We start from the raw sequence: 18,559 nt of genomic DNA, 5'->3' as shown, positions 1-18,559 counted from the left end.
TCTATAGGCCTCCGAACAGTTGCAACTCTGTTGGACGGAGTATCAATCAGGAAATAGTTGAGGCTTGTAATAAGGGAATGTGGTAAACCACTTTTATCGTTCACTATCGTTACACTATGGTTATCACTGTTTATATCGTTACACTATGGTTATCACTGTTTACACTGTTGTATCACTACACAAGGTCACCTCTTGTCACGCTGTTATACCTGGGCTGACCACAGCTGACTCCGCCCATGACTCCGCCTGCTTGCCCAGGTATAAAGGTGGTCGACTGGCTGGTATTCCTCCTTGTTGGACCCGATCACCCACGAGGGTGGGCTCTGTTATTTAGCCAATAAAAACCTATAGTTACTATCTTAACTCGTCGCTTTTCATTGGATGAATTGATAGGTATATCAATTTTATTGGCTAAATTTTGAAATGAGTGGATCGGAGCAGCCAAACGACCAGCCAAATGGCCAGCTACAACAGCCACAGCAGCCGGCCTGGCTGCGAGCCCTCCGACCGCCGTACCTGGATCTAAACCCACAGGCAGCGAACTCAGCCCTCGACTTCAAACACTGGCTGAGCTGTTTCGAATCCTACCTGGGAGAATCCGGCGTGCCTCCGGGATCCAAACTAAGAGTTCTGACCGCCCAAGTGAGCCCTAAAGTATTTGCACTCATCCAGGACCTTACTACATACGAGGACGCCCTCAACCTGCTGAAAGAGCAGTACCGGAGCCCGGTAAACTCTATGTATGCCAGACATCTCCTAAGATCCCGCTCGCAACAGCCAGGAGAGTCTGTAGATGAATTTTTACGGGCGCTACAATCACTCGGCAGGGACTGTGACTTTAAAGCTGTAACGGCTGCAGAAAATACTGAAGGGAATATCCGCGATGCCTTCGTGAAAGGCCTTCGGTCCGACTACTCACGGCAAAGACTGCTCGAATCAAAGAACCTCGACCTGAATACAACTGCAGCCCTCACTCGCTCTCTGGAAGTGGCCCATCGGGACCTCGAGGCGTATTCCAGGTACTGTGCTGCGTGACCCTGGGACTCCGGCCCGACCCCGGCCGCAATACCCCTCGCACCGCCGCCTCTGGGACCTACCTCAGCGTCGGCGTCCCAGAACCAATCGGGACCGCCACCCCCGGTACCGGCTGCAACATCGGAGCCCCGCGATCGGGCCGCCGGCTGCTTCTTCTGTGGCCAGGCGAAACACCCGAGGACGCGCTGCCCTGCAAGAAACACGACTTGCTCCGATTGCCACAAGAAAGGCCACTTCGCTAAGGCCTGCAGGGGGAGAGCCACAGACGCCAGCAGTGCCTCATGCGAGTTGTGGGGGCGGCCATCTTTCATCAAGGCCACAGATGCCAGTATCCCCTCGTGTGAGTCGTGGGGGTGGCCATCTTTGATCAAGGCCACCGACGCCAGCAGTGCCTCATGTGAGTTGTGGGGGCGGCCATCTCCTCCGCCATTTTATTCAACCTCGTGGGCGCCGCCATTTTGTCCACCACACTCGACCGCCACCTTGTCTCCAGACCCGACCACCGCCTCACCCACAGACTACAGCAGCTCGCTCAGCCATACACTAGCCTCCGTCACACTGGACCAAGCTCGCCCGCATCACCTGTCCAAGTCAATGATGGACATCAAAGTAAACGGCCACGCCACGACCTGCCTGTTCGACAGCGGAAGCACGGAGAGTTTCATCCATCCAGACACGGTGAGCCACTACTCCCTCACTGTCCGGCCAACGCGCAACCGGATCTCGATGGCGTCGAGGTCCCATTCTACAGACATCAGCGGCTACTGTGTTGTGACCCTGTCGGTTAGGGGCACGGAGTATAAAAATTTTAAACTCCTCGTCCTGCCCCAGCTCTGCGCTGCTGTCCTACTAGGGCTGGACTTCCAATCCCACCTTCAAAGTGTCACTTTGGCATACGGTGGACCCCTCCCCCCACTCACAGTCGACAACCAGCAGCCTTTAAACCGCCCACCGCATACCACCTGCGGCCTATCCACCCTCAAGGTCCCGCCCCCCTCCCTGTTCGCTAACCTCACCCGCGACTGTAAACCCGTCGCCACCAAGAGCAGGCGATACAGCGCCGGGGACAGAGCTTTTATTAGCTCTGAGGTGCAGCGTCTCCTGAAGGAGGGCATCATCGAGAGGAGCAACAGCCCCTGGCGTGCCCAGGTCATAGTCGTTAAGACCGGCAATAAAAATCGCCTGGTCATCGACTACAGCCAAACCATAAACCGGTACACCCAGCTGGACGCATACCCACTTCCCCGCATATCTGATATGGTCAATCAGATTGCACAGTACCGGGTATTCTCCACCATCGACCTTAAGTCGGCCTATCACCAACTCCCTATCCGCCCTGAGGACCGCCAGTATACCGCCTTCGAGGCGAATGGCCGCCTCTACCACTTCCTTAGGGTTCCCTTCGGCGTCACCAACGGGGTTTCGGTCTTCCAAAGGGAGATGGACCGGATGGTTGACCAGAACGGGCTGCAGGCCACGTTCACTTATCTAGATAACGTCACCATCTGCGGCCGCGACCGGCAGGACCACGATGTTAATCTGGAGAAATTCCTCCGTACGGCCGAACGGCTGAACCTCACTTACAATAAGGAGAAATGTGTGTTTAACACCTCGCGTCTCGCCATCCTCGGCTGCGTAGTAGAGAACGGGGTCATCGGCCCCGACCCTGAAAGAATGCGCCCCCTCATGGAGCTACCCCTCCCCCACTGTCCAAAGGCGCTGAAGAGAACCCTGGGGCTCTTCGCCTACTATGCCCAATGGGTGCCGAATTATGCAGAAAAAGCCAGACCCCTCATGAAGTCCACCTCCTTCCCCCTGACGGCAGAAGCATGTGCAGCCTTCTCCCTCATAAAGGGAGACATTGCTAAGGCCACGATGCACGCGGTGGATGAGTCTATCCCTTTCCAAGTGGAGAGCGATGCATCCGACTTCGCCCTAGCAGCAACCCTTAACCAGGCGGGGAGACCTGTGGCCTTCTTCTCAAGGACCCTCCAGGGCCCTGAGATCCGACACTCTTCGGTCGAGAAGGAGGCCCAGGCGATCGTGGAGGCAGTACGACGCTGAAGGCATTACCTGGCAGGCAAACGATTTACCCTCCTCACCGACCAGCGTTCGGTCGCTTTTATGTTTAATAACAAGCTGAGGGGCAAAATCAAGAACGACAAGATCTTGAGGTGGAGAATCGAGCTCTCCACCTATGATTATGATATCTTGTACCGGCCTGGTAAACTGAACGAACCCCCAGATGCTCTATCACGAAGTACATGCGCCAACGCGCAAATTGATAGACTGCAGACCCTCCACAACGACCTCTGCCACCCCGGAATCACCAGACTTTACCACTTCATTAAGGCCCGCAACCTGCCCTACTCCATCGAGGAGGTCAGGACCATGACCAGGAACTGCCAAACCTGCGCCGAATGCAAACCGCATTTCTTTCGGCCGGACAGAGCAAGCCTGATCAAGGCCACCCGCCCCTTCGAGCGCTTGAGCATCGATTTTAAGGGGCCCCTCCCGTTCTCTGACCGTAATGTGTACTTCCTCAACATCATTGATGAGTACTCCCGTTTCCCCTTTGCCTTCCCCTGTCCAGACATGACCAGTACCACGGTCATCAAATGCCTGAACGACCTCTTCGCCTTGTTCGGGTTCCCGAACTATATACATAGCGACCGGGGCTCATCCTTCATGAGCGAGGAACTTCGCCAGTTCCTACTAGCGAGAGGCATTGCTGCAAGCAGGACCACCAGCTACAACCCCCGAGGGAACGGCCAGGTGGAAAGAGAGAACGCGACTGTCTGGAAGGACGTTCTCTTAGCCTTAAAGTCTAAGGGCCTGCCAACCTCTCGCTGGCAGGAAGTCCTCCCGGCAGCGCTGCATTCCATCCGGTCACTGCTTTGCACGGCCATTAACGCCACCCCCCATGAACGAATGTTTGTTTTCCCCAGGAAGTCGACTACGGGAACCTCGCTACCAACATGGCTGACTTCTCCGGGGCCCGTCTTGCTGCGAAAGCACGTGAGGGCCCATAAAACGGACCCCCTGGTCGAGAGGGTGGACCTCCTGCACGCCAACCCCCAGTACGCCTATGTGGCATACCCAGACGGGCGGGAGGACACAGTCTCCTTACGAGACCTTGCACCCTCGGGCACCCCTGAGACACCACCGTTACCCCCCACCACCCCCCCAAATCCACCCCAGGTAGACGGCATGCCGGAACCCCATGAGCCTTCGCCGACCACGCAGACACCAGCATTAACATCGGATACTGCATCACCGCCGCCGCTGCTGCGCCAATCAGAGAAACTTACGAGGCCTCCGGACAGACTGACATACCCGAACTGGTAGTACACTTCACCCCGCCGGACTCAAATCTAAACAAGGGGTGAATGTGGTAAACCACTTTTATCGTTCACTATCGTTACACTATGGTTATCACTGTTTATATCGTTACACTATGGTTATCACTGTTTACACTGTTGTATCACTACACAAGGTCACCTCTTGTCACGCTGTTATACCTGGGCTGACCACAGCTGACTCTGCCCATGACTCCGCCTGCTTGCCCAGGTATAAAGGTGGTCGACTGGCTGGTATTCCTCCTTGTTGGACCCGATCACCCACGAGGGTGGGCTCTGTTATTTAGCCAATAAAAACCTATAGTTACTATCTTAACTCGTCGCTTTTCATTGGATGAATTGATAGGTATATCAGGGAACATCTATAATTATGGGGGATTTTAACTATCATATTAATTGGACATATCAAATTGGGCAGGGCTGCCTTGAAGATGAGTTCATTGAGTGTATTAGGGATGGGTTTCTTGAGCAGTATGTAACTGAACCGACCAGGGGGCAAGCAACCTTAGATCTGGTCCTGTGTAACAATACAGGATTAATTAAAAATGTTCTAGTAAAGGATCCCCTTGGAATGAGTGACCATAACATGGTTGAATTCCATATTCAATTAGAGGGTGAAAAGGTTGGATCTCAAACAAGCGTGCTAAGCTTGAATAAAGGAGACTATGAAGGTATGAGAGCGGAATTGAGTAGAGTGGATTGGGAAAATAGATTAAAGGGTAAGACGATACATGATCAGTGGTGTACATTTAAGGAGTTATTTTACAACTTCCAAAAAATATATATTCCACTGAGAAGAAAAGGGTGTAAAAGAAAAGACAGCCATCCATGGCTAAGTAAAGAAATTAAGGATAGTATTCGACTAAAAACAAGGGCATATAAGGTAGCCAAATCTAGTAGGAGGATAGAGGATTGGGAAAACTTTAAAAGACAGCAAAAAATAACAAAAAGATTGATTAAGAAAGGGAAGATAGATTATGAAAGTAAATTAGCACAAAATATAAAAACAGATAGTAAGAGTTTTTATAGTTATATAAAAAGAAAAAGGGTGGCTAAAGTAAATGTTGGTCCCTTAGAGGATGAGACTGGGAAATTAATGGTGGGAAATATGGAGATGGCAAAAACACTGAATGAATATTTTGTATCAATCTTTACAGTAGAGGACACTAAGAATATCCCAACACTGGACAAACAGGGGGCTATAGGGGGGGAGGAGCTAAACATGATCAAAATCACTAAGGAAGTGGTACTCGGTAAAATAATGGGACTCAAGGCGGATAAATCACCTGGACCTGATGGCTTACATCCTAGGGTCTTGAGGGAAGTGGCGGTAGGGATTGTGGATGCATTAGTAATAATTTTCCAAAATTCCCTGGACTCAGCAAAGGTCCCGGCAGACTGGAAAACTGCTAATGTAACACCCTTATTTAAAAAGGGCAGTAGACAGAAGGCTGGAAACTATAGACCGGTTAGCCTAACATCTGTGGTAGGTAAAATTTTGGAGTCCATTATTAAGGAGACAGTAACAGGACATTTGGATAATCATAATTTAATAGGACAAAGTCAGCATGGCTTTATGAAGGGGAAGTCATGTTTGACAAATTTGCTGGAGTTCTTTGAGGAAGTAACATATAGGGTGGATAAAGGGGAACCAGTGGACGTAGTGTATTTAGACTTCCAAAAGGCATTTGACAAGGTGCCACACAAAAGATTATTGCTTAAGATAAAAAATCACGGGATTGGGGGTAATATTCTGGCATGGATAGAGGATTGGCTATCTAACAGAAGGCAGAGAGTTGGGATAAATAGTTCATTCTCAGACTGGCAATCAGTAACTAGTGGTGTTCCGCAGAGGTCAGTGCTGGGTCCCCAACTCTTTACAATCTATATTAACAATTTGGAGGAGGGGAACGAGTGTAACATATCAAAGTTTTCAGATGATACTAAGATGGGAGGGAAAGTAGTGAGTGAGGAGGACATAAAAAACCTGCAAGGGGACATAGACAGGCTAAGTAAGCGGGCAGAGATTTGGCAGATGGAATACAATACTGGAAAGTGTGAGGTTATGCACTTTGGCAGGAAAAATCGTAGAGCAAGTTATTATCTTAATGGCAAGAAACTGGAAAGTACTGAAGTACAAAGGGATCTGGGGGTCCTGGTGCACGAAACTCAAAAGGTTAGTATGCAGGTGCAGCAAGTGATTAAGAAGGCCAATGGAATGTTGGCTTTCATTGCTAGGGGGATAGAATATAAAAATAGGGAGGTATTGCTTCAGTTGTACAAGGTATTGGTGAGACCGCACCTGGAATACTGCATACAGTTTTGGTGTCCATACTTAAGAAAAGACATACTTGCTCTCGAGTCAATACAAAGAAGGTTCACTCGGTTAATCCCGGGGATGAGGGGATGGACATATGAGGAGAGGTTGAGTAGATTGGGACTCTACTCATTGGAGTTCAGAAGAATGAGAGGCGATCTTATTGAAACATATAAGGTTGTGAAGGGGTTGGATCGGGTGGATGCGGGGAGGATGTTCCCGATGATGGGTGAAACTAGAACTAGGGGGCATAGTCTTAGAATAAGGGGCTGCTCTTTCAAAACTGAGATGAGGAGGAACTACTTCACTCAGAGGGTGGTAGGTCCATGGAATATGCTGCCCCAAAAAGCTGTAGAAGCTACATCATTACATAAATTTAAAACAGAAATAGACAGTTTCCTAGAAGTAAAGGGAATTAAGGGTTACGGGGAGCGGGCAGGAATTTGGACATGAGTCTAGGTTCGGATCGGACATGGCCCTGTGGGTAGCGGAGCAGGCCCAGGGGCCGTGTAGCCTGATCCTGCTCCTATTTCGTGTGTCTAATTCTGTTAGATTCAGGAGATGGTTCTGTGATAGTAGATTGGCGGTTAGGATCAGAGCAGCCATGATCTTATTGAATGGCGGAGCAGTCTCGAGGGGCCGATTGGCCTACTCCTGCTCCTATTTCTTATGTTCTTATGTTTGGACATACGCTGTAATGAGGTTGGGAGCCGAGTGGTCTTGGCGGAATCCAAACTGGGCATCAGTGAGCAGGTTATTGATGAGTAAGTGCTGCTTGATAGCACTGCCGATGACACCTTCCATCACTTTGCTGATGATTGAGAGTAGACTGATGGGGCGGTAATTGGCCGGGTTGGATTTGTCCTGCTTTTTGTGGACAGGACATACCTGGGCAGTTATCCACATTGTCAGATAGATGCCAGTGTTGTAGCTGTAGTGAAACAGATTGGCTAGAGGTGCGGCTAGTTCTGGAGCACAAGTCTTCAGCACGACAGCCGGGATATTGTCAGGACCCATAGCCTTTGCTGTATCCAGTGAGCTCAGCCATTTCTTGATATCATGTGGAGTGAATCGAATTGGCTGAAGACTGGCTTCTGTGATGGTGGGGACCTCGGGAGTAGGCCGATATGGATCATCCACTCGGCACTTCTGGCTGAAGTTGGTTGCAAACGCTTCAGCCTTGTCTTTTGCACTCATGTGCTGGGCTCCACCATCATTGAGGATGGGGATATTCTTGGAGCCTCCTCCTCCCGTTAGTTGTTTAATGGTCCACCACCATTCACGACTGGATGTGGCAGGACTGCAGAGCTTTGATCTGATCTGTTGATTGTGGGATCGCTTAGCCCTGTCTATAGCATGCTGCTTCTGCTTTTTAGCATGCATGTAGTCCTGTGTTGCAGCTTCCCCAGGTTGGCACCTCATTTTTAGGTATGCCTGGTGCTGCTCCTGGCATGCTCTTCTACACTCCTTGTTGAACCAGGGTTGGTCCCCTGGCTTGGTGGTAATGGTAGAGTGAGGGATATGAGGTTACAGATTGTGGTGGAATACAATTCTGCTGCTGCTGATGGCCCACAGCGCCTCATGGATGCCCAGTTTTGAGCTGCTAGATCTGTTCTGAATCTATCCCATTTAGCATGGTGGTAATGCCACACAACACGATGGAGGGTGTTCTCAGTGTGAAGACGGGACTTCGTCTCCACAATGACTGTGCGGTGGTCACTACTGCCAACGCTGTCATGGACAGATGCATCTGCGACAGGTAGATTGGTGAGGACGAGGTCAAGTAGGTTTTTCCCTCGTGTTGGTTCGCTCACCACCTGTCGCAGGCCCAGACTGGCAGTTATGTCCTTCAGGACTCGGCCAGTAGTGGTGCTACCGAGCCACTCTTAGTGATGGACATTGAAGTCCCCCACCCAGAGTATATTCTGTGCCCTTGCTACTCTCAGTACTTCTTCCAAGTGATGTTCAACATGATGGAGTACTGATTCATCAGCTGAGGAGGGCGGTAGGTGGTAATCAGCAGGAGGTTTCCTTGCCCATGCTTGACCTGAAGCCATGAGACTTCATGGGGTCCAGTCAATGTTGAGGACTCCCAGGGACACTCCTTCCTGACTGTGTACCACTGTGCCACCACCCCTGGTGGGTCTGTCCTGCCGGTGGGACAGGACACACCCAGGAATGGTGATAGAGGAGTTTGGGACATTGGCTGAAAGGTATGATTCTGTGAGTATGACTATGTCAGGCTGTTGCTTGACTAGTCTGTGGGACAGCTCTCCCAATTTTGGCACAAGTCCCCAGGTGTTGGTGAGGAGGACTTTGCAGGGTTGACTGGGCTGGGTGTGCCGTTGCCGTGTCCGTAGCCAGTGCCGAGGTCGAAGCCATGTGGTCCATCGGATTCATTCTTATTATTTTGTTTCGTAGCGGTTAGTTACAACTGAGTGACTTGCTAGGCCATTTCAGAGGGGTAAGAGTCAACCACATTGCTGTGGGTCTGGAGTCACAAATAGGCCAGACCAGGTAAGGACAGTAGATTTCCTTCCCTAAAGGATATTAGTGAACCAGATGGGGTTTTACGACAATCCAATAGTTTCGTATTTACCATTACTGATACAGGTAGACTATCCTTTATCCGAAAACCTCGGGACCAGCCGTGTTTCGGTTTTCGGAAAATTTCGGATTTCGGAAGGTGAGCGAAAACACTTCGGTTTTCAGAGTAATTCGGTTTGCGGGAGTGCGGATAAAGGATACACTATCCCTTATCCGAAAGGGTGGGGGTCGGCGGGGGGTCGGGGTCGTCGGGGGGGTCGTCGGCGGGGGGTCGTGGTCAGGGGGGGGAGTCGGGGGTGGGGGTCGGCGAGGGTCGGGGTCGTGCGCACGACTTACGCTGAGCGATTTCGGTTTTCAGAAGTCATGCTTTGCGCCACTTTCGGCTTTCAGAGGTTTTCTGGTTTCGGCGGATAAAGGCTGGTACACTATATCTTATCCGAAATGGGGTGGGGTCGGCGGGGGTGGGGTTCGGCGGGGGGGTCGGCGGGGAGTCAGGGGTGGGGGTCAGCGGGGGTCGGGGTCGTGCGCACGACTTACGCTGAGCGATTTCGGTTTTCAGAAGTGCGGAAAAATGCTACACTATCCCTTATCCGGCTAGGCCTGTAAGTCGTGCGCCACTCTGGTCATGTCGTGCGCACGACTTACGCTGACCGAAAAAACCTTCGGTTTTTAGAGGGTTTTGGTTTTCGGAAGTTCGGATAAAGGGTAGTCTCCCTGTACTAGCTTTTAATTCCAGATTTAGTTAATTAACTGAATTTAAATTCCCCAGCTGCCGTGGTGGGATTTTAACTCAAGTCTCTGGATCGTTAGTCTAGGCCTCTGGATTACTAGCCCAGTGACATTACCACTACGCTACCGTTCCTCACTTTTAAGATGGCAGCAGGGGGGAGCACATCAGGAAGGCAGCAGTAAGCACTCTACTATGAACTTATCCACCCGCCCACCCATTCCGGTCGAGTGCAGCGGGTTGAAATCGGCCCTTCAGCGATGAAGATTCAAATTGTGTGTGAAGAGTGCAGGGCAAGTCAGAATCATCAAGACAGTCTGAATCAAAACTAGTGAGAGAAATACATTCAGCTTTAGAAAAAGACAATCTACAATCCCAACTAAATGCCTTCTCCCGCTCACATTTTCACAGCAAATATCCCAATTCATGGGTTGGGGGGTGGGGGGGTGGTGCAGGTGGGCATACGGAGAATTTTATTGGCCCCCACCAAGTGACCTGGATGCCGGAATGAGCACAGGAGTGCGGGCCAGCTCAACAACCCAGGTGGGGCCCAGCTGGGGGTCCAGTCCTAGATCCTGGCTTGGACACCCATAACACTTCCAGCACCATGAACCTTTCTGGCCCCCTTTTAGAAGCAACCAATTGAGCCAGTGTCGCTTACCTGCGTTCCTGTCTCTGGCAGGTGCCCAGGATGCGCCTATAGCGGTATGGATGCCCGCCGCTGGGAATTAAATCACATGACTCTGAATCTCCTTGCAGGGCATCCGCAGGCAGATTGGAGCCAAAAATCTGCAACAGTTTCATTGGGCTATTTCTACTAAGCTTTGTGCAATCCACAGCTTAATCTTCACCATTAATGCCAGTTACAAATCAGTTGTTACGCAAGATAAGGGCCCATGGGGTTGGGGGTGATATATTAGCATGGATAAAGGATTGGTTAATGGACAGAACACAGAGAGTAGGGATAAAAGGGTCATTTTCAGTTTGGCAGGTTGTAACTAGTGGGGTGCCACATGGATCAGTGCTTGGGCCTCAGCTATTTACAATTTATATTAATGACTTAGATGAAGGGACCGAGTGTAATGTATCCAAGTTTGCTGGTGATACAAAGCTAGGTGGGAAAGTAAGCTGTGAGGAGGACACAAAGAGCCTGCAAAGGGATATAGACAGGTTAAGTGAGTCGGCAATTAAGGTGGCAGATGGAGTATAAATGTGGGGAAATGTGAGGTTGTTCACTTTGGCCGGAAAAATAGAAAAACAGAATCGTTTTTAAATGGTGAGAAACTATTAAATGTTGGTGTTCAGAGAGATTTAGGTTTCCTGTACGAGGAAACAGAGTTAGCATGCAGGTACTATACATACAGTAAATCTGTGGAACTCTCTGCCCCAGAGAGCTGAGGAGGCTGGGTCATTGAATATATTTAAGGTGGAGATAGACAGATTTTTGAACAATAAGGGAGTGATGGGTTATGGGGAGCGGGCAGGGAAATGGAGCTGAGCCCAAGATCAGATTAGCCATGATCTCATTAAATGGCGGAGCAGACTCTTGGGGCCAAATGGCCTACTCCTGCTCCTATTTCTTATGTACAGCAATTAGGAAGGCAAATGGCATGTCGGCCTTTATTGTAAGGGGTTTTGGAGTACAAAAATAAGGAAGTCTTGCTTTTGGTCTCATTATCTGAGGAAGGATATACTTGCCTTAGAGGCAGTGCAATGAAGGTTCTCTCTGGGGTTTAGAAGAATGATAGGTGATCTCATTGAAACATAGAAGATTCTAAGGGGGACTGACAGGGTATATGCTGAGAAGTTGTTTCCCCTGGCTGAGAGTCTAGAACTAGGGGGCATAGTCTCAGGATAAGGGGTCGGCCATTTAAGACTGAGACAAGGAGAAATTTTTTCACTCAGAGGATTGTGAATCTTTGGAATTCTCTGCCCCAAACAGCTGTGGATGCTGAATCGTTGAGTTTATTTAAGGCTGAGATAGATAGATTTTTGCACTCTAGGGGACTCAAGGGATATGGAGATCAGGCAGGAAAGTGGAGTGGAGGTCGAAGATCAGGCATGATCTTATTGAATGACTCAAGGGGCCTACTCCTGCTCCTAATACTTGTGTTCTTAAACCAAGTTAGGTGCTTCTGAGAGGTGCAAGCAGGATTGTTACAGGTGACTCCTAATTGGCCGTTGCAAATTCCTTTTGCAAACTTGGGAAGCAAAATGGCACATATCCACCATTTTGATTTGAGTTCAGTTCTTTCTACAATTTAAGAGCAACTAACTATTTGTTTAAAGAGCAAAACATACTCCTTAGTGCTCATTAGTTGAGCAATGTACTGACACAGCATGTACTGACTGCAAAATGTAATTTGAATGAGTTAAGGCTTGTTCAGTGTGACCTTACACATGACTTGCACAATGCATTGAATGTACATTCAACCAGGAAGTGGTACAATTTTCAAGAAAGTTTAATGGTAAGTTGTAAATGTTTAACTGACTGGAAAAACAACAAATATTTCTTGATGAATTTTAAATGATAGAGCTTTTATTCACTTCACTATTTAAAAAAAGTCAATGGAATTTTAATAAAACTATGGCAACGAATGAACTCAGTGGCACTTTTTGATCTTTAAATTATTACATGTAGTGTTGCATAAACTTCAATAAATTAAATTGAAATGGACATTTTCTGTTTACTTTATAACCAATTGTCATTTCAATGATACATTCAATAGTGGATTGCTGGGGACATCAATTGGTGGAGTTATAGAATTTATATTTCCAAGGTAACCTGGAATGCAATGTCATTCCTATTAATTCATTTTGTGAAAACTATGATGTGCTAATCTGAACTCTGAAGTAAAGCACCACCCTTCCAATCTGAGAAAGGGTTGTGTGGGAATAAAACGCCAAACGTCTCACACAATAAATGATCACAGCTGGAACTGGACGGTCTCTGAACAGCTGCTGAAAGAAGAGCTTTGAAAAGTGTTCAGTAATTCAAATGCACAAAAAAACTACAGAATGAAGAAGCATCATGTTGCTAGTTACAGATAGGGTCTGGACATCATAACGAAAACTTCTGGGACCAAAGCCAAACCATGTCTTTTGTTCCCTTACAATTTAAGCTATACTAGTACAGTAGTTACTATTAATCCTAGCGATTATTCATAGCTTTTCACTCTTATTATTATTGGTTAAATTAAAGACTAAACTATAAACCTTCTAGACCTTTACTCAACTCTTCTTATTTTAGTATGAAAGCTTGTGATTAACTGTTTTTTTTTCTACTAGAACCCCAGTATTCTTCCTTGGGCAATATATCACATAGCAAAAATGTTGAACTGTTTCTTATTAATTTTTCTACCAGTTTTTTTCCCCCCTTTTCCTTTCTCTCCTGAAGTTGTTGACTCCTGGTTGGAATATGGTTCCAGTTACTGTCCAGCATTTCAACCAAGTGGTCACTGGCACTATGTGACACTTGACTGTGATTTTTCTTTTGACTGCAGTGAACATCACAGCTAATCCTCACTCGACCCCCATACACATGCACCTTCAGGAGGGACTGTTGGATGGTGAGCAGGAGGGGAAACCCTGACTGATTTTTTCCCCCTGCCTAACCTGAGGACAATGAGGCCACTTGTAGTGCCCCAACTACTGTCACAGCTGTAATCAGCTCACTCAGCACAGGGCTGTGAGGCTCAGCTACTCAGTAGAAACATCCTGAGTCACTAGGGGATCCTTACTACTGTTTTATTCAATGATTTCTGTACATATGTAAAACTTAATTTGCAGATTGTGTATATGATCGGGGTTCCTGGTGTTACTGTACCTTAATTATCAAATTAATTTACTGTAATATCTGCTTTGTTATATTTCTCAGATACAAATGGAGTGCATGTAAAACCTCTGCCCATTGGCAATGTTGTTTTATGAAGAACTATTAATTGCACAATAAATGTAATGACACCAAACTCTGTCATTGCAACAAATTGGTCCGAGCTGAACTTGAGAGAATGGGGGTAGAAATTCTGCTCTCCCTTTCAATAGTGCTAACGTGCAACAGGGTGGGACTTCTGCCTACTGTTTTGGCCTGCCCCATACGCTGTCCCAAGTTCAGGGAACAGGATCATTAGCATATTTGGGATGCATGCTGACAACTGTAGTGATGCAACAAAGGTTTCTGCCCTGCTAAGGAAGCAGAATTCAGAACGGCACCCTGCCACTTCGAGAGTGAACACACCCGGCCCAAATTGTGCCAAAGAAAATTGGCCACAAAACGTTTACAGTTCCCCAGAGGAAACCAAGAACCAACGTGGCTAATTGAGCAAGTAACACCAGTGTTATCTACAGGGGAAGCCTTGGACACACATTGGGTGAGGATAGTTGAGTATCTCTCAGGAATGCTCCTAATGATGATGTTGGAGTCCAAATTTCAAAAAGGGGATTACGCTCATCTTCGATGTGCTTGAAACATAGTGGGTCAACCATCAGATTCAGAGACTTTGTAAGAAGTGCAGTATTTTCTGATCAATGAGATCTGTGGTCACCCTAAAGACTCAACCTCCAACAGCACGATGCATGTGGAAAAACAGAAACAGGCCAGTGATTCTGAAATCGTTGCTAGTTCCTTTGCTTTGCATGACAGGAGAAACACACCAAAACATGCCAGATTAGCATTCCTGGAGGAAGACAGAATCATCTGAGGTTGCAGCATGATATCGGCCCAGAAATTCGAGTTGGGGGCTTCCCGCGGGTGTAAGCCCCTGACCTGCACTTACCTTGCGCGCCGGCCATTGAGCTGTGGGCCCCCGTGGAATTCCGATCCTGGGCCTGCTCCAGCTGCCGGCGCACAGTGCTTGCGTATCCCAGGGGCGCAGTTAGTTCGATGCGTCCCCTGGGATCACGTGGGCCATGGGGAGCCAATCGGAGCAGGGAATGCTCCATTTATAAGTCTGACAGGAAGTGCTGTCAAACTTAGAAATACTACGGGCCCCAAAACATCACTAAATCTTCAAATAAATTTTTAAAAAACCATCACATTTTTTAAATAAACTATACATTACATGAAATAACTATTTTAAACAATAATTTAAATTTTTGAAAAAAATAATTTTCTTTTCTTACGGGGCTAAAAATAAACTTACCTTGCTTTAAAGTATTTAAAAATAATAAACCTGTGGGAAAAATGTTTTAATTTTAATTAATTCACCACTTACCTTGTAAAAAGCAGGCCTCACGCCTGCTTTTTACATGTGTAACTTCTGGAGACTTATACTCTCAGGAAAACCTGTAAAAAAAAACGAACTTCGATGCGCACGCGCAGCCTCTCCCGCGCACGCGTTCGACCTCTGGACCCCTGCTTTCAGGGGAACGGAAGTGCCAGTTTCCCGCGCATGCGCAGTGCATGCAGGAAACCGGCACTTCCCTTGGGCCTACAGGTGAGTACCCAGCACATACTCACCTGTGGAGACCCGAATTTCTGGGCCATCGATGAGACAGACAGTCTTTGGAATCAAAAGCAAGTTTTTGAAAGACTTCTCAGGAAGTCTCCACATCTACTCCTTGCAATAGACAATCATAGGAATAGTACATAGGGGAAGGAGAATGAGTATAGCATACTATAACATGTAGCACTAGGGGGCCACTCTACATCATGTAAAGTTAAGCACATTCCACATACATATTCTTGCATTATTAAAAGCAAATGCAAAATACTGTAAAGGTTCCTTTTAATTCCAAAATAAGGACTGTAAAATAATAAGAAAAAAAAGACTTGCATTTATATAGCGCCTTTCATGACCACCGGACGTCCCAAAGCGCTTTACAGCCAATTAAGTTTTTTTTTGAAGTGTAGTCATTGATGTAATGTAGGAAACATGGCAGCCAATTTGCACACATCAAGCTCCCACAAACAGCAATGCGATAATGACCAGATAATCTGTTTTAGATGTTGATTGAAGCATAAATTTTGGCTAGTACATCGGTGATAACACCCCTGCTGTTCTTTGAAATAGTGCCATAGGATCTTTTACGTCAAGCTGAGGGAGCAGACAGGGCCTCGTTTTAATGTCTCATCCATAAGGCAGCACCTTCAACAGTGCAGCATTGGAGTGTTAGCCTAGATTTTTGTGCTCAAGTCCTTGGAGTGGGACTTGAACCCACAACCTTCTGACTCAGAGGTGAGAGTGCTACCCACTGAGCCACAGCTGACAATAAATTTAGAGGTCATAGGAACAGGTGTAAGCCATTCAATTCCTCGAGCATGTTCCGCCATTGAATGAGATCATAGCCGATCTATACCTCAACTCCATTTGATCCATATCCCTTGATACTCTTAATTAATAAAAATCTGTCAGTGTCAGTCTTGAAAATTCTAATTGTGCTAGCTTCGACAGCCTTTTTGGGGGAAGAGAGTTCCACATTTTTACTACCCTTTGGGCAGGATTTTCATTGGGCCGTGGAGGCAGGATTGGAGGCTTGTGCAGGGTTAAAATCTCGAAATCGTGGGGCACGAACCCATCCCGCCCCCAACCCACCTCCATGCCAGTTCAGAGGAGGCGGATACCTGACCTGTCCTGGGAGCCGCCTCCCCGAAGCGGGAAGGGGATTAGTGCCAGTTAACAGGCAGTTTTTAGCCTAATCCCTATTTTTATTCCTGAAGTGTGGGATTCCCGACGGCTCCAAACCATGCCAAGTTAGCAAGGTGGACCGTCGGGCTGAAGGGCTTGGAGGGTTCCAGATATCCATTGTTCAGGTGAGTGATGGGTGCATGAGTGCAGAGGCAAGTGTGTTTGGTGTGTGTAAAGTGTTTAAAGAAGTTTTACTTACCTTTTCTTACCTTTACAGCCTTCCTTCCTTCAGGGCTCGGGAGTCCCTCATCTCACTGGCACAGAAAGCAAAATGGTTGCGAGCTGTCAAAAGTTGCAGCATTCAGCTTTCTGTTCTGGAGAGATCTCTAAATCAGCCTGAGAGGAAGGAATTAACTTGGAGTACAGATTGACAGTGTTTGACAGCTTCAAAGAGCTGTCAAACGCTGATATTTCATCTGTCAAAAGCTCTTGACAGATGAAATGTCAATCTGTGACGTCACCTGTTGCCGGGTGGCCCTTAATTGGCCTGCTGAGCCTACTGGGCGGGCTCAACAAGGTCAATCAAGTGAAAATTGCGTGGGTTGGTCACAACTCGATGGAGGCGGGACTACAACCCCAAAAGTTGTAGTCCCGCCTCCTACATGCCTCCAGTATCAAAATCCAGCCCTTTGTGTGAAAAAGTGCTTCCTGATTTCACTCCTGAATGGCCTAGCTCTAACTTTAAGATTGTGCCCCCTTGTTCTGGATTCCCCCAGCAGAGGAAATCGCTTCTCTGTAACTACTCTATTAAATCCTTTTATAATTTTAAACAACTCAATTAGATCACCTCTGAACCTGCTGAAGTCAATGAAATACAACCCAAGTTTAAGTGCGGTGCCCAGAACTTAATACAATACTCCAGATTGGGTCTGACCAAGGCTTTACTCACTTAATGGGGTAGATCTTGACTTTGTGCGATCGTGTAAAACTGGTAATAGCAGGATGGCACCCTTTCAGGCAGTGCATTCCAGATCATAACAACTCGTTGTGTAATAGAAGCACTTTCTCACTTTCATTTTATGGGACTCTGTTGCAAGTTCAACGGTCAAAAGAATGCCAAAGCTTGAAAGGAAGAAGAACTTGTGTCTGGCGACATGCTGTGCCAGTAAATCCCTCGACAACAAGTTCCACTAGCTCCCATTGGTGCGCTTAATGCCCATTTATATTTCAGAAACCTCTCCAGTGTAAAATCCCACTTCAGAATTTTTCCCATTTGGTCTACCGGGTAAATTCAGACATCAACTGGGAAAAGTGTGTGTGTGTGTGTGTGTGTGTGTGTGTGTGTATTTGCTCAAGAGTCACAAATATAACTTTAAAGATCTGTATTTGTGGAGGCCCCAATTGATTTGCATTCATGACTTGGTGTGGGAGAATGCCAAAGAACAAGGATTTTATAAAAGGTGCAAAGCAATGCTGTGAAGATATTTTGAAAATTGCTTCAATTATATAAAAACCATCACACAAATATTAACTTTTTTACACCACCCAGCTTATTTTTATTTTAGAACTTAACACAGCCTATTTTCTATTCAAAAGATTTAGATTGGTCATGTCTTCCCATTATTAACTGAAAATAAAATGGTTGCATAAATTCTGCTTGATGTTACCCACTAAAAATCACGGTTTATTAATTAGCACAAGGCAAGTGGAGTTAGAACAGCTCTCTAAACACGTACTGCACAGTACTTACTGCAACTGTCACTTGCAAGGCAACAAGCATTTTAGTTTTTAATTAAATATTCCTTCCAACAGGTTACGGCATTTTCGTCTAATTCTTAATACTAATTTTGCTGAAGGCAAAATCTCTAAATGGTATCAATTATATTAATTACTGCCGTGTAACAGTATATAAAACACGCAAACCAAGCTAATTATATACGGGAAAATGGTGCAGCTATGTTCTGGATAATACACTTGCATGTTATTCTGGTCTGTTGCTTACACCCGA

At 47.0% G+C, this 18,559-nt stretch overlaps 1 protein-coding gene across 3 annotated transcripts in view; it reads right to left on the bottom strand.

The window, feature by feature from the left end:
• The window catches only part of tox3 (TOX high mobility group box family member 3), a 133,082-nt gene that overhangs the window by 43,500 nt on the left and 71,023 nt on the right, over positions 1 to 18,559 (bottom strand). The window lies entirely within an intron of this gene.

Source organism: Somniosus microcephalus, chromosome 6 (assembly GCF_052327205.1).
Source record: "Somniosus microcephalus isolate GS21.2 chromosome 6, FLI_Smic_1.0, whole genome shotgun sequence".
Lineage (NCBI taxonomy): Eukaryota > Metazoa > Chordata > Chondrichthyes > Squaliformes > Somniosidae > Somniosus > Somniosus microcephalus.
The sequence above is the reverse complement of the archived record's forward strand: the minus strand, read 5'-3'. Positions and strand labels throughout refer to the sequence as shown.